A 12,915-nucleotide genomic window follows, 5' to 3' on the forward strand; every position below is an offset into this window, starting at 1 on the left:
AAAGAACACACGTGTTCCTCAACAATCGGGCCATCCAGCACAATTTGTGGACAACAGGTGGGGACATCAAGATAACTCCTGGTTAAGAACTCATTTGCTGCTGTTCGGATGTCCCAATTCCCCAGGACTCCATGTGCAGCAGCACAGGCCATGACACTGACGCCAGAACAGTCCAACTCATGAGCCACTAAGGGGCACATCAGTCCATCCAAATCCGGGTCAGGAGGCACCGAGTTACACAGGCACACATCCAGAGCCCATTTGAATGGACAGTCTAGGCAATGAAAGACAGGTTGCACGCAGGGAAAGAAGGGAAACCGGAAGGACAATCCATAGGCACTGCTTAAGGTCGCCAGCGGCAGAGTGCTGTATAATTCAAGCATCATGTTCCGAAGATGGAGCAGCCGGTGCATGCTATCTTGTAACGCAAGAGGTGAAGCCACAGCGTAGTACGCTGATCTATTATGGCACCCCAGCTACGAGGGCGACAAGCAAAGGGACACCTCCGAAGACGGTAGACAAAAGCGAATGATGAAATGCGGGGAGCACGCCAAACAGAGTTTGAAAGGAGGTCACGAGGCCGGAGACCACAATGTAAAAAAAACAGCCAGGCCACCTGTTGACGAGGCATGAAAGATAGTCTGAATCCGAGTTCCAAATATGTAGTGGGAGATCAGTATTAATAAGCCTCTTGCACCTCTGTGGGCGTGTGATCTTCGTGAAGGCCAAATGTTTCTCGGGAAGAAGTCAACACGACTTGTGTTTGAGACAATGGAGCCCTTATACTGCTCATCCTGTTGAACTCCGCTTTCAAGGTTGCAATGGGAGACCAGATGGATACATCCAGCCGGACATGCGGGGGTGGGAAAAGCCGAAATGACAGAAACCCACTCGTAGTGATACAGTCACGATCTCAGGAATTGCCGGAAGCATCCCACAGCAAGCTACTGCATTGAATAGCACATAATTGCCGTTAGCAAGCAGCGCACAAGATGGGGTCATGACTGGCACACGCATCCACTTCAGTATACGAGCCACGTCATGAGCGTGCATGTAACAAGCACCATGCACTTGAATGTGCCTACACACCACAGAATGATCCGGAGTGGAAGTGCACCCTTCACCCCTTGAATACACCTCCTTGCCGTCTCTCACGCACCTGTTGTCGCCTAGCACGGACACAAGGGACCCAAGCAACTGGGGGGGCGGTGATGAGAATGGAGGGTGCGCCGAGGGATGGAGTGCTGCCTTCAGCACTGGGGGCAGCCTCCGCCCCCTCTGGGAGCTCAGCCTCAGACCGGTCAGCGTCATAGTCGGTGTTGGGACTGGACGGGTCTTCCGCCTGACTCCCCTCGGCCTCCGTGCCACATGCTGCGCCAGACTCTCCAGCACTGGTGGCCCCGGTGCTGGCTACCTCCCCCACGTCCGTGCCAGTGTCTCCCTCTGTTTCTCCCGACGATGCTGTGAAGGTGAAGGTGAAGGTGAAGAGACAGGAAATGACCAGACACCTGTATACACATGACACATGAGTCCAATCTACATAGGACACAGCGCATAGCATTAACGCCAACATGGCTGACATCTACAAAACTTCAAACATAAGTAGGCCCTGCACCACACAGTTGGTTTACCCACCATGCCACTGGGAAACAATGGGGAGCATGACACAACAGAAATTTACTTGTCCTAAATCGATACAGATACAGAGGAGCTACTCACTGGGGACAGTCGAGCACTGCCTCACTGGCATGGCACGGTCACCTGCACCCTGGCACACTATTACGCACACCAGGCCACATGTGGAATCAGACGTAACGGGTGTATGTGTGCATCACACATGCACTTGCGAGACAAGGACTATTCTGCGTAGTCTCAATATATGTGTCATCATACCTGACATGTCCCCCTTCCTGCCAAGGTGTGTGGACTTGCGACCTGTGCCTCTAGTGTCCTGCAACCAGTCTGTGTGATAATACATCCTTCTAAAGCACATATGTGGATGTCTGTCACTCCTGTCATGCGTCAGCCTCTTCACTTACACTGGCCCACAGCTAGTTCCATGTCATGTCATGTTGACCTTGCACACCCACGTGTGTAGCTGACTGTTGTTAGGGGTGTTACCTGGCTGGCATACGTGTCCTGGATGCATTGCACAGTACAGACTCTGTATGTAGCATATGTGTATTAGCTGTTGAACATGTGCTCAGTTCACTGACAGTGGTGTATTGCTGTACTCAATCTGCGTTATTCCTTCCAAATTTCTGCAGGGCACCGCCTCTCCCCCGACCAATGCCAGACTTGGCTGCCATAAGGGAACGTGACTGTATACGCCGCTACCGCTTCACCCAACCGTTGATTGACGACTTGACCACAAGGCTCGAGCAACACCTCCAACCGCGACACAGGTATCCTACTGCACTGACACCCAAGATGAAGGTGATGGCAGCCCTACATTTCTTTGCCACCGGTACGTTTCAATTGACTATAGCTGATGTAGGTGGCATATCCCAGACCATGTTCAGCCGTGACCTGCATGATGTGTTAGAGGCCATGTTGGTACACCTTGATGTATTCATTGCCTTTCCAACTCGTGAGCAGTTGACAGGTGTCAAGGGTGAGTTCTATGCCCTGGGAGGGATGCCCCATGTCATTGGGGCCATTGATGGGACACATGTGGCTTTGGTGCCACCACACGCACAGGAGGTAGCCTTCCGTAACCGCAAGCATTACCACTCCATCAATGCCCTTGTGGTATGTCTTGCCAACATGATGATATCCCATGTCTGTTCACGTTTTCCAGGATCAGCACACGATGCCTACATCATGAGGCGTAGCAGGGTACCCGAAATGATGCTGCAGCTGTGCAACGAACGTGCATGTCTTGTTGGTGGGTATGATCTGTTAGTCCTGTATTTAGCTGTTTCTTCATGTCTTACTGCTTCTCCTGACCCACTTCTGTCTATGATGTTTCCATGTAGGGGACGCTGGCTATCCCAACATGCCATGGCTGATGACGCCTCTCCGCCACCCCAGAACAGCCGCAGAACACCGGTACAACGACACCCATGGGCAGACGAGGCGCGTGATTGAGAGGACGTTTGGACTCCTGAAGAGCAGATTCAGGTGCCTCCACAAGACCGGCGGCGCCCTCCCATATGCCCCGGTGAAGGTCTGCAAAATCTTCCTTCTGTGCTGCATGCTGCACAACATGGCAGTGGAGAAGGCCGTGCCATTCATCCTGGATCCTGATGAGCAAGATCATCCGTCCGTGAAGGATGAAGGGCTTGGGCACGGGGCAAGTGAGGATGAGGATGAGGATGAGGATGAGGATGAGGACATCCGGAGTCAGCTGATCCGCAACTTCTTCTCATAATGGTGAGTTCTGGTGTCTGAGTGTGCACGCCTAGTGCCTTGTGTGGCATGTGTTGCAATGTGTGTGTCAAGCTGACTGTGTGCCAAGTTACTTGGAGGTGTGTTCTGATGTGTCATACAAGTGCAAATGTCATTCCCCATATTTGTGCAGGTACACAAAAATCATTATTCCCATGGTGACAACATGAATCCTGTAGGGTGCATGTACATGTGTGCGGATTACAAGCTCCTCGCTGACTTGTTGTGTGTCTGTCCTCCCCAGGTTCCTGCGGCTGTCGTCTGCTCATGTCATCATTGCACTCCTGCTATTCCTCATGATTTTTCCAACGTGTGCTGGATCAGAGTTACATGCACAGAGATGGTGAGAAGTCTTTTTTGGTAAGGAGTGCAGCAAGGCCTTTTGTGGGTGGTATGAGTTTGTGATATGTGGGTACTGCTCCTGTGCATGTTGTGTTACCATGCATACATGTCGACTCACCATGGGCCACGTGACGTGTTGCATGGCCCCCATTAATTGATAGTCAACCTTCCTGACAGTCATCTGTCATGGATTGTGGATTCTGATGAAGGCATCAATGTGTGTCTAACGTCCCTCAGGAACATACGGGAAGGGCATGCTGGACATGGTGTGGGACATCCCCATATGAGGCTCAATGTGGAATTGTAGACTCGCTGTGTGCAGCAAGGGATGTGAGGTCAACCCCTTCACTTGTGTGACAGCTCAGTAGGAATTACCACATCTGTGTGTTGCAGGGGGTGTCAAGTGTGGGTCACACATGTTCAGCCGAATGACCTGTGATTCTGTTCCAATGGATGCATCTCCATTAGTGTGAGGCTGAGTAATAAAGGTGTTCGTCATACTCCAAGGTGCCTCGTCTCTGTCAATGCTGGTCTCTTGCCACTTGGCATGCGGCATCTCTGGCATACTTGCTGTAGATAATGCATAGGAGTCCCTGTGTAGTTTAGCGACATGCATGCAGTTGCTCATGGATTCGGCTCCCTATTGGGCATGTAGTACATGGTCGTGTATGTTTTTTAGCGAGGTCAACCACACAATCGGCCATCACCAGTTGCTGAGGGTGTGTCTCCAGTGCGCAGGTCGACCTTCAATTTCCTGATCCTGTGTAATGGTTCTTTGGGGATTGGGCATGCATTGTCTCTGGGTGTGCCATGTGACACTGGACACTCCTCACTTTACACACGCGCCTGTTGCAGTTGCCCTTCTGACATCCTAGTGTTTGTGTGCAAGATGGGCCATTTGGCAGGGGGATGGCGCCTGCTGCTGCAGGCCCTGCACAGGCACACAGTGGCCACACTCACAAGATGTTGTGCATCATGTTTTGCTCGCTCACATTTGCCATGCTAGTCCACAGCATCTGTACCCTATGCTGCTACGCACTCTGCATCATGCACATGATCCACAGATAGATCCACTCCAAGTTACGACAGGCCTTCCCCCAGGTCCATGACGACATCCATCTCATATACTGCCCTGCCCTCTACGGAGCAAGTACATCCACACTCCAAGGACACTGGTCCACTTCTAGGGGGCATCTGCACACCTCAGCTTCTACGCTCTGCGCCCCAGCCACCTCACCGTCCACCATAGCTGGCTGCAATGGATCACTGTCTGCTGCAGGATGTCCTCCGCACACCCCACCCACACTCAGGAGGCAGTCCACAAACCCGATCCCACACCAACCTTGTACGTCTGTCATCCTAGATCCCGTTGGTCCATCTCCGTGCATCCAACCTTTCCCTGGCCCCCGTTCTTCTCATCCACCGTACTCCAGCATACAGGACATAGTTCTCCCACCTGGCCACAAATCCCTGAGACTCCCTCCCCGGGTACCTCCACATGGGCCATGACCTCTACCCCTTGATGATGATCTCCCAAATAGGTCTGTCCGCACAGTTTAGCAAGCCACCCCTCAGCAGCCAGAGGCCATCACAGGTGAGTGTTGTGCTCCATGCCTACATTGACTGATACTTGTGACCCATGTGTGTCCTGTACCAGACTCTGTTCCCAGGGGATGGATGGCTGGAGTTGGTTCAACACTCACGCATAGTTAGACATTTCCACACACATATGTCGTAGAATAATGCAAAATGACAGCAACATCTCATGTGCAGAACAATGTGACTTTATTTTTGGTGGGTTGCGTCTTTTGGTGGATGTGCTAAGGTGCACTACCGGGGGAATAGAATCCAAAGTTCACTGGGGGAGAAGGCATCCTTGGCATTGGAAGTCATCAGACTCCAGACCACAGTGTTGGTCATCATTGGTCAGACTGGGACCAGCAAGTCCATGTGGCAGATGTTGTTATTGGGTGAGGTGCTGCTGTTGTGCCCGAGGGCCAGGTGCCAGGCCAGGTGACCTGGGAGATGGGGATGGTCCGCTGACTCTCACGGCCTCTTACGTGGACGACCCACTTTCCTCCGGGGACCCTCAGATGCAGGCCTTGATGATGCTAGGGACGCTCCGTCAGATGAATCCTCCTCCTCCTCCCTCCCTGTCTCTGGTGCTGGTCTACGCCTGGTGGCATAGGGAGAGTTTGCCAGACTTTGGGCGATCTGGCGGAGTGATTGACTCACGTCCCTGTGCACCGCAAGGAGCTCAGCCAGTCTTGCCTCCATCCGTCCTTGTTGTTGTTGGTGACTTGCATGATGCTCGGCCTGCAGGTCCTTGATCTCATCGAGGGTCCCCTGCATCCCGGAAAGTATGACCATGACCTGGTCGATGCCTCTGGTGTCACGCCGGTATGAGTCCAGGATGTTGCGTAGGTGGGCCATACCGGGGTGCTGAGCTGGCTGGTCAGCTTCGCGCCTCCGCCTACCTCCACTCCCACCACCCCTGCCCACACGTGCCTGGCCTGCCGTTGTGGGCACATCGGGTCTAGGGGACCCCTGAGGGATGGCATCGGCAGGGTTGTCTGCCTCCTCCTGGGTGCCCGCAGAACGTTGTCCCTCCCGGTCAGACTGGCTGTGTTGTTCAGTGCGAGCAGGGATCCTGGGTGTGTCCCGGGATGTGGCGGGAATGGGGGTGGGGGTTGGCACAGATGTACCTGACGCAGGTGCTGCAGGAGCTTGTACACCAGAGGGGCCAGGTTGGTCGGGGTCATCCACGGAGTGGTGAGAGTCGTCGCTGCCGGTGGGATCGTCGTCACGCGGTGCCTGGGACTGTGAATCTTTCCCCCCAGTGTTGGGGGGAGATCGTCAACGTCGCCCTGTGTGTGAGAGAGGGACAATGTTAATGCTGTTTCATGCCACATCCATGTTTCATACATATTCAAGTTGACACAGTTCCCCCAGGTATTTGGATGTCCCTGGCATTCCGCTCAGTGTCCACTTGGGGATGGGTATGTTGCGGGGAACAGATTGGGATGTTCTCCTGAGTGTGTGGCCTGTAGATAGTTGGCTCCAATCAGGCGCGCAACACCCATTGCCCCCCCCCCGTCATGTGTGTCAGCCCGGCTGAGACAGCCTCGCGGGTTGGCGTCCGTCTACTTGCATCCGGACCCGAGAACTTCACAGGTGTATGGTAGACCATTTACTCGAACATTCGGCTTTTGTTGTGTTTTCACCCATTCTTACAGCCACTCTGCCTAGGGCTGGTTGATTTGCCCCCCCCAATCTTTTACTGCCCCCCCCCGGAAGTTGGCTGTAGTTGCCCGCCTTGCTCTGATGCTTATTGGCTCCGGATTGGTCTTGTTGTGTCACATGTCCATTGTGGGAGTGGGTGTATCCGTTGCCTGCCCCGGGGGTGTGTGCTTGTGGGGGGGGGGGGGTGTGACCTGGCGTGCTGTGGTGTGTTGTGTGAGTCGTCATTGGGTCTCCCAGGTGATGTGTGTGTCCCCCTCATGGTGTGTGCTGGCATGACAGTGTGTGTGTGTTCCTGTGCTGGATGCCTGTGCTAGTGGATTTGGTGTTTGAGTGTACAGTGGTCCCAGGAGGGCCTTGTGCTGCATACAGCAGGGCCCAGTGTCAGCGACCTTGTTAGTAGTTTGCCAGTCCCTGTGCATTGTGCATGGGTATGTCCGTATGCCATATGGGCTGGGACATTGGTGTCTGCGTCTCATTTTCACGATGTGTTGTGTGGGGCCCACCCTCCCAGCCTCCCGGACATCCTGTCTTGTGTTTGTGGTTGTTGTGGCCTTGGACATGGCCTTGCCTTGATTTGTGAAGGGTGAATGGTGACGTTCGTGGCATGGCCATGGTTATTGAGTGTGGTTGTGTGCGGTGAGTGCTTGGGGGTGGGTGCGTGCATTTGTTGTGATTGGCAGGCGCGCAACACCCATTGGACTCACAGGGCTTCAGCCCCACCCCCGTCGTGTGTGGCAGCTCGGGATAAGACAGCTTCCCGGTGCACTCACAGCCGCACCCGAACACTTCACAGGTCTTTCAGAGGCCATTTGCGTGTTAATGAGGCCTCGCGGTTGTTTCACCCCTTTGACAGCCCCTGCAGCTCCACTCTGCCTATGGTTTACAAGATTCATCCCCCCACAGCAATTTTTCATAGCCTCCCCCGAAATTTTGCTATAGTTGCGCCTCTGGTGGTTGGGGTGTGGATGCCATTCCCCCAAGTTACATGAGTTGTTTGTGTACTCACCAGGCTCTGTGACTCCGTCCACTCCATGTACTCCCACCGTCGGTAGCATGGCCATCACCTTCTCCTCCCAGGGATGGTACTGTACGCGTCTGCGGGGCGGCCCACCTCCAGTGATGTTGGCCTGGGCATGTTCTTCATTCATCTTCCTCTTGACCGCCCTGTGCAGATCGTACCACCTGGCTTGGCATTCATGCCTGGTCCTTCGAACGGGCGCAACAGCATTCACCTTGTAGACGATCCTCTGCCACATGGCAGATTTTTCAGATATGCTGGTCTGTCTGCCCATTGTTCCAAACAGCTGTGGCTCGACTCTGATTACTTCGTCGACGAGGAGCTCCAGCTCCGCCGTAGTGAACTTTGGATTCTTGTCTGTGGGCATGGTGTGGGGTGTGGGTGGTTGTGGATATGAATGTGTGTGTGTGTGACTGTGAAGAGGGGGATGTTTGTGGGGGAGGTTGTGTGAAGGTGTGTGAGTGGCGGGGTAGCAAAGGTATGAGTTCTGTGGGGTGGTTTGTGTGTGAGCTCTGTCCGCAGTGGGTCTGTTGCAAGGGCTCATGGTTTGTGTTTTTGGGCCCTTTTTATTGGTCCATTGTTGGGTGTGGCTGTGTTTAAATTTTGGTGGGTGTGTTATAAGAGGTGGTTGTGTTTGGGGCCTCTGTTGGCCAGTTTGGATGTGGCAGGTCAGTCATTGAGTTGTGTTTTTAAGTGTGAACGTGTTTTGTGTGTTTGTGCGAGTCGTTTTGGACCTCCTTGTGCTGTTTTCCACTGTCCTGGTTCTGTATGTGGGATTTTCGCGTAGGTAGGCGCCGTACATTCGCGATGGTGTGTGAGGGTGCTGGGGTTCGGTGTTGGTGTACAGTAAGTTTATGCGGTGGGGGGCTGGGGGTACAGTGCGGACAGGGTGGTGTACGGTGCAGACGTATTGGGGGGGCTGTGCGGCTCGTACACGGGCATGAACTTACCCGTGTACTTGTGTGCTTCAGCGTTGGCTCCGTACGGGCCTTTTTCCGTGCGATTGGGTTTTCGGGCGGGCGGTCGGGATCGTACTTGCGCGCTCGGACTTGTGTTTTACGATTTGTACGTGGAACTGTCCGGATCACTTTCGTACACTTTTCCAGACGATATTCGGACGTGGTCACTTTCCGACGCACGCTCGTAGACTTTTCCCAACACTATTCGTAGTTATTTTTCACGTCCCATTCGTACTTGCCAGTTTGTACGCTGCTTGTGCGACTCGTATGTAAAAAAATACGGATGCGAGTCGTACGGTATTTTTTTTTACCGGATCGGAATCGGCACCTTTGTGTTCTTCTGCTCTGTGTTATATATTGTGAATATATTTTTTTCCGACCAGCAAGAATGCTGCTGCTTACATTGCAGGTAAATTACGTTTAAAAATCTTCTGTGATTGTTATGACACAGGTGCTCGGCGCTACTAATCTTACTTGTTTGCAACTTTGCACTCGCTTAGCGTGATTATGTGAGTGTTTCTTTTAGAGAACTTAAGTTAGGTAATGCAAGAGAGACTCTAGTCCTTCCTTTGTCCTCCTGTCACTAAGAGATAGTGGTGGATTGATAGGTTTAGATACTTATTAGTATGAGATGGTAATTTTTTAGTGGTCTGTGTGTTCACCATCTGTTATGTCACGTGCTGCTGAGTGCTGCCTACCCCAGTCCTTAGTAGAAACTTTTGTAGTTTGTTTAGTGAGTCGTACTAGGCTTAGCACTAGCAGAACATCAGCAGCAACCAACCAACAATTTGGTGTATGCAAAAATGTAGGCATGTGTCCTTCATCTATGCATTTTTGAGGACTAAAATAAATGGAAATGCAGACTTAGTGAACAATTGGCCCATCTGGAATAGGTGGGCTAGGTCAGGTGGTACTTAGGCTTAGTTAGTATTAGTGTTGATAAATAATAACTATCCGCGAATCCCCCAATACTACTAGTCGACCAGATGAGATAGGTCAATTTTATTGCAATTGTTGTTTTGTTGTTTCCATAAAAAAAATATTGACTGTTTTAAAAAATATTTTATTTGTTTCACACCAATCATCAATGTTTTTCCTTTCTTTTCTTATATCTTTCATGATCAGCATCCAGGGGCAAGAAGACGGGGTCGAAGTCGGCGGGAGCAGCTGGAGGACACCAGGGACAGGACCAGGACAGCTCCTCTATCGAGGGCTCTGCTGCTGGCTCCAGTAATTCTTCCTGTTGATTATATTAATAATTATTATTCCCTAACTTTTACTGCACTTTATTTTTTCCGAACTATTGTTTCCCTTTCCTAATGCTATTTTATACCAATTCTTCTTCGATCTAGACTATCTGTTTCTAAATTCTTGTTATCCCTGCCTCTAACTGCCTCTGCTATGACTCTCTGTACTACTACTATTAGTCTGTCTGTAGCTAAGCTTGCCCAGTTTGCCACTCTTTATTTAAAAGGTTTTAAATATGACTCTGATTCATCAATAGCTCTAGCGATTAAGTCCAGTCCTTTGGGTTGTCCTCTTCTACTTCTTCTAGTCTTCTTAATCTTGAGGCTTTTCGACAATTCCCACCAACAAAATGCCCAACCAGATTGTACTATTTTTGATAGGCTAGGACATACTACTGCTGTTGTAGGGATTCTGCACATACAGAACTTTGCACAAGAAAATAGGACGTTGGTGATGGGAGGTTGGACCTTCCTCACACCTCAATCAGAACCCACCACAATACCCTGACCGGCTAGTTATAGTGTCTCATTACTATTAGGGGTGGGCGGAATTTGCGAAATCCACTTTCGCAAATGATCGCGAAAATGTTAAAAATTATCGCAAACACGCGGAAATATCGCGAAGATGCGGACGTTTTTTTCCCGCATGTTCGCGAGATTTTCTGCATGGTTGCGGCTTGACAACTTACCCATGCGGTTGCTCGCGGGTGCGGCCATCTTCTTTTCAGTTGTCTCGCGGTGCATGATCGCGAGAAGAAAGACGTGATCGCGCGACGCATGACGTCACTGCGGGTGCGAACTGTCGTGAGACAGCGCAAATGGCTAAAAACAATTCAACATCTCATGGAGAACGCAACCGGATCAAGAAAACTTGTCGGCTAACGCAGGGATTCAGGTAAGGTGTTCGCGCGCGCGCGCAAATGTATTATTTTACAGCGCGAGCAAGAACCAAATTATCGCTAAGCTGCGGAATGCGGAAATTTTGACATTTTCGCGCTTTCCGCGGAACGCGAAAATGTCAAATTATCGCAATTTCCACGAACGGAACGAAATTTTAGCCCAGGCCTAATTACTATTAGCTCTCCGAACCCCCCCAAGATACCCAATGAGTAGGCAACCCAGAACATAACACTCCCGACCTCTCAGTCGCGGAAGCAATGCACACCCTTTCGCTCAGTCAATCGTGTAAGTCCACACCAAATACCACCGAGTCTATGTAAGTTCAAAAGGTTTATTTTCAACTGACAAGCTCTGTACGTTGTTCTATAATGCAGCACCAACAGCAAAATGCATAAGAATAAAACAATAAACATTGTTACACTTAGTTACACTTACAACAACTACAAGTCCATAGAAGACAAAAGGCGAAATCATGATAACTGAACAGTGGTGGAAGAACCACCCTCCCCTTGGTAGGAATATAGTTTATATAAAATTATAAATGAAGATCTCTGAGCGAATTCTGGGGACTTCTCACCTTAGAAGAACCTAGTACTGGTTACATCATAGGCACTGCAAAGCTCTGGTTCGTAGAAGGGGTGTGGGTGGTTGTGGATATGAATGTGTGTGTGTGTGACTGTGAAGAGGGGGATGTTTGTGGGGGAGGTTGTGTGAAGGTGTGTGAGTGGCGGGGTAGCAAAGGTATGAGTTCTGTGGGGTGGTTTGTGTGTGAGCTCTGTCCGCAGTGGGTCTGTTGCAAGGGCTCATGTTTTGTGTTTGTGGGCCCTTTTATTGGTCCATTGTTGGGTGTGGCTGTGTTTAAATTTTGGTGGGTGTGTTATAAGAGGTGGTTGTGTTTGGGGACTCTGTTGGCCAGTTTGGATGTGGCAGGTCAGTCATTGAGTTGTGTTTTTAAGTGTGAACGTGTTTTGTGTGTTTGTGCGAGTCGCTTTGGACCTCCTTGTGCTGTTTTCCACTGTCCTGGTTCTGTATGTGGGATTTTCGCGTAGGTAGGCGCCGTACATTCGCGATGGTGTGTGAGGGTGCTGGGGTTCGGTGTTGGTGTACGGTAAGTTTATGCGGTGGGGGGCTGGGGGTACAGTGCGGACAGGGTGGTGTACGGTGCAGACGTATTGGGGGGGGCCGTGCGGCTCGTACACGGGCATGAACTTACCCGTGTACTTGTGTGCTTCAGCGTTGGCTCCGTACGGGCCTTTTTCCATGCGATTGGGTTTTCGGGCGGGCGGTCGGGATCGTACTTGCGCGCTCGGACTTGTGTTTTACGATTTGTACGTGGAACTGTCCGGATCACTTTCGTACACTTTTCCAGACGATATTCGGACGTGGTCACTTTCCGACGCACGCTCGTAGACTTTTCCCAACACTATTCGTAGTTATTTTTCACGTCCCATTCGTACTTGCCAGTTTGTACGCTGCTTGTGCGACTCGTATGTAAAAAAATACGGATGCGAGTCGTACGGTATTTTTTTTTACCGGATCGGAATCGGCACCTTTGTGTTCTTCTGCTCTGTGTTATATATTGTGAATATATTTTTTTCCGACCAGCAAGAATGCTGCTGCTTACATTGCAGGTAAATTACGTTTAAAAATCTTCTGTGATTGTTATGACACAGGTGCTCGGCGCTACTAATCTTACTTGTTTGCAACTTTGCACTTGCTTAGCGTGATTATGTGAGTGTTTCTTTTAGAGAACTTAAGTTAGGTAATGCAAGAGAGACTCTAGTCCTTCCTTTGTCCTCCTGTTACTAAGAGATAG

This window comes from Triturus cristatus, chromosome 4_1 (genome assembly GCF_964204655.1).
Source record: "Triturus cristatus chromosome 4_1, aTriCri1.1, whole genome shotgun sequence".
Classification (NCBI taxonomy): domain Eukaryota; kingdom Metazoa; phylum Chordata; class Amphibia; order Caudata; family Salamandridae; genus Triturus; species Triturus cristatus.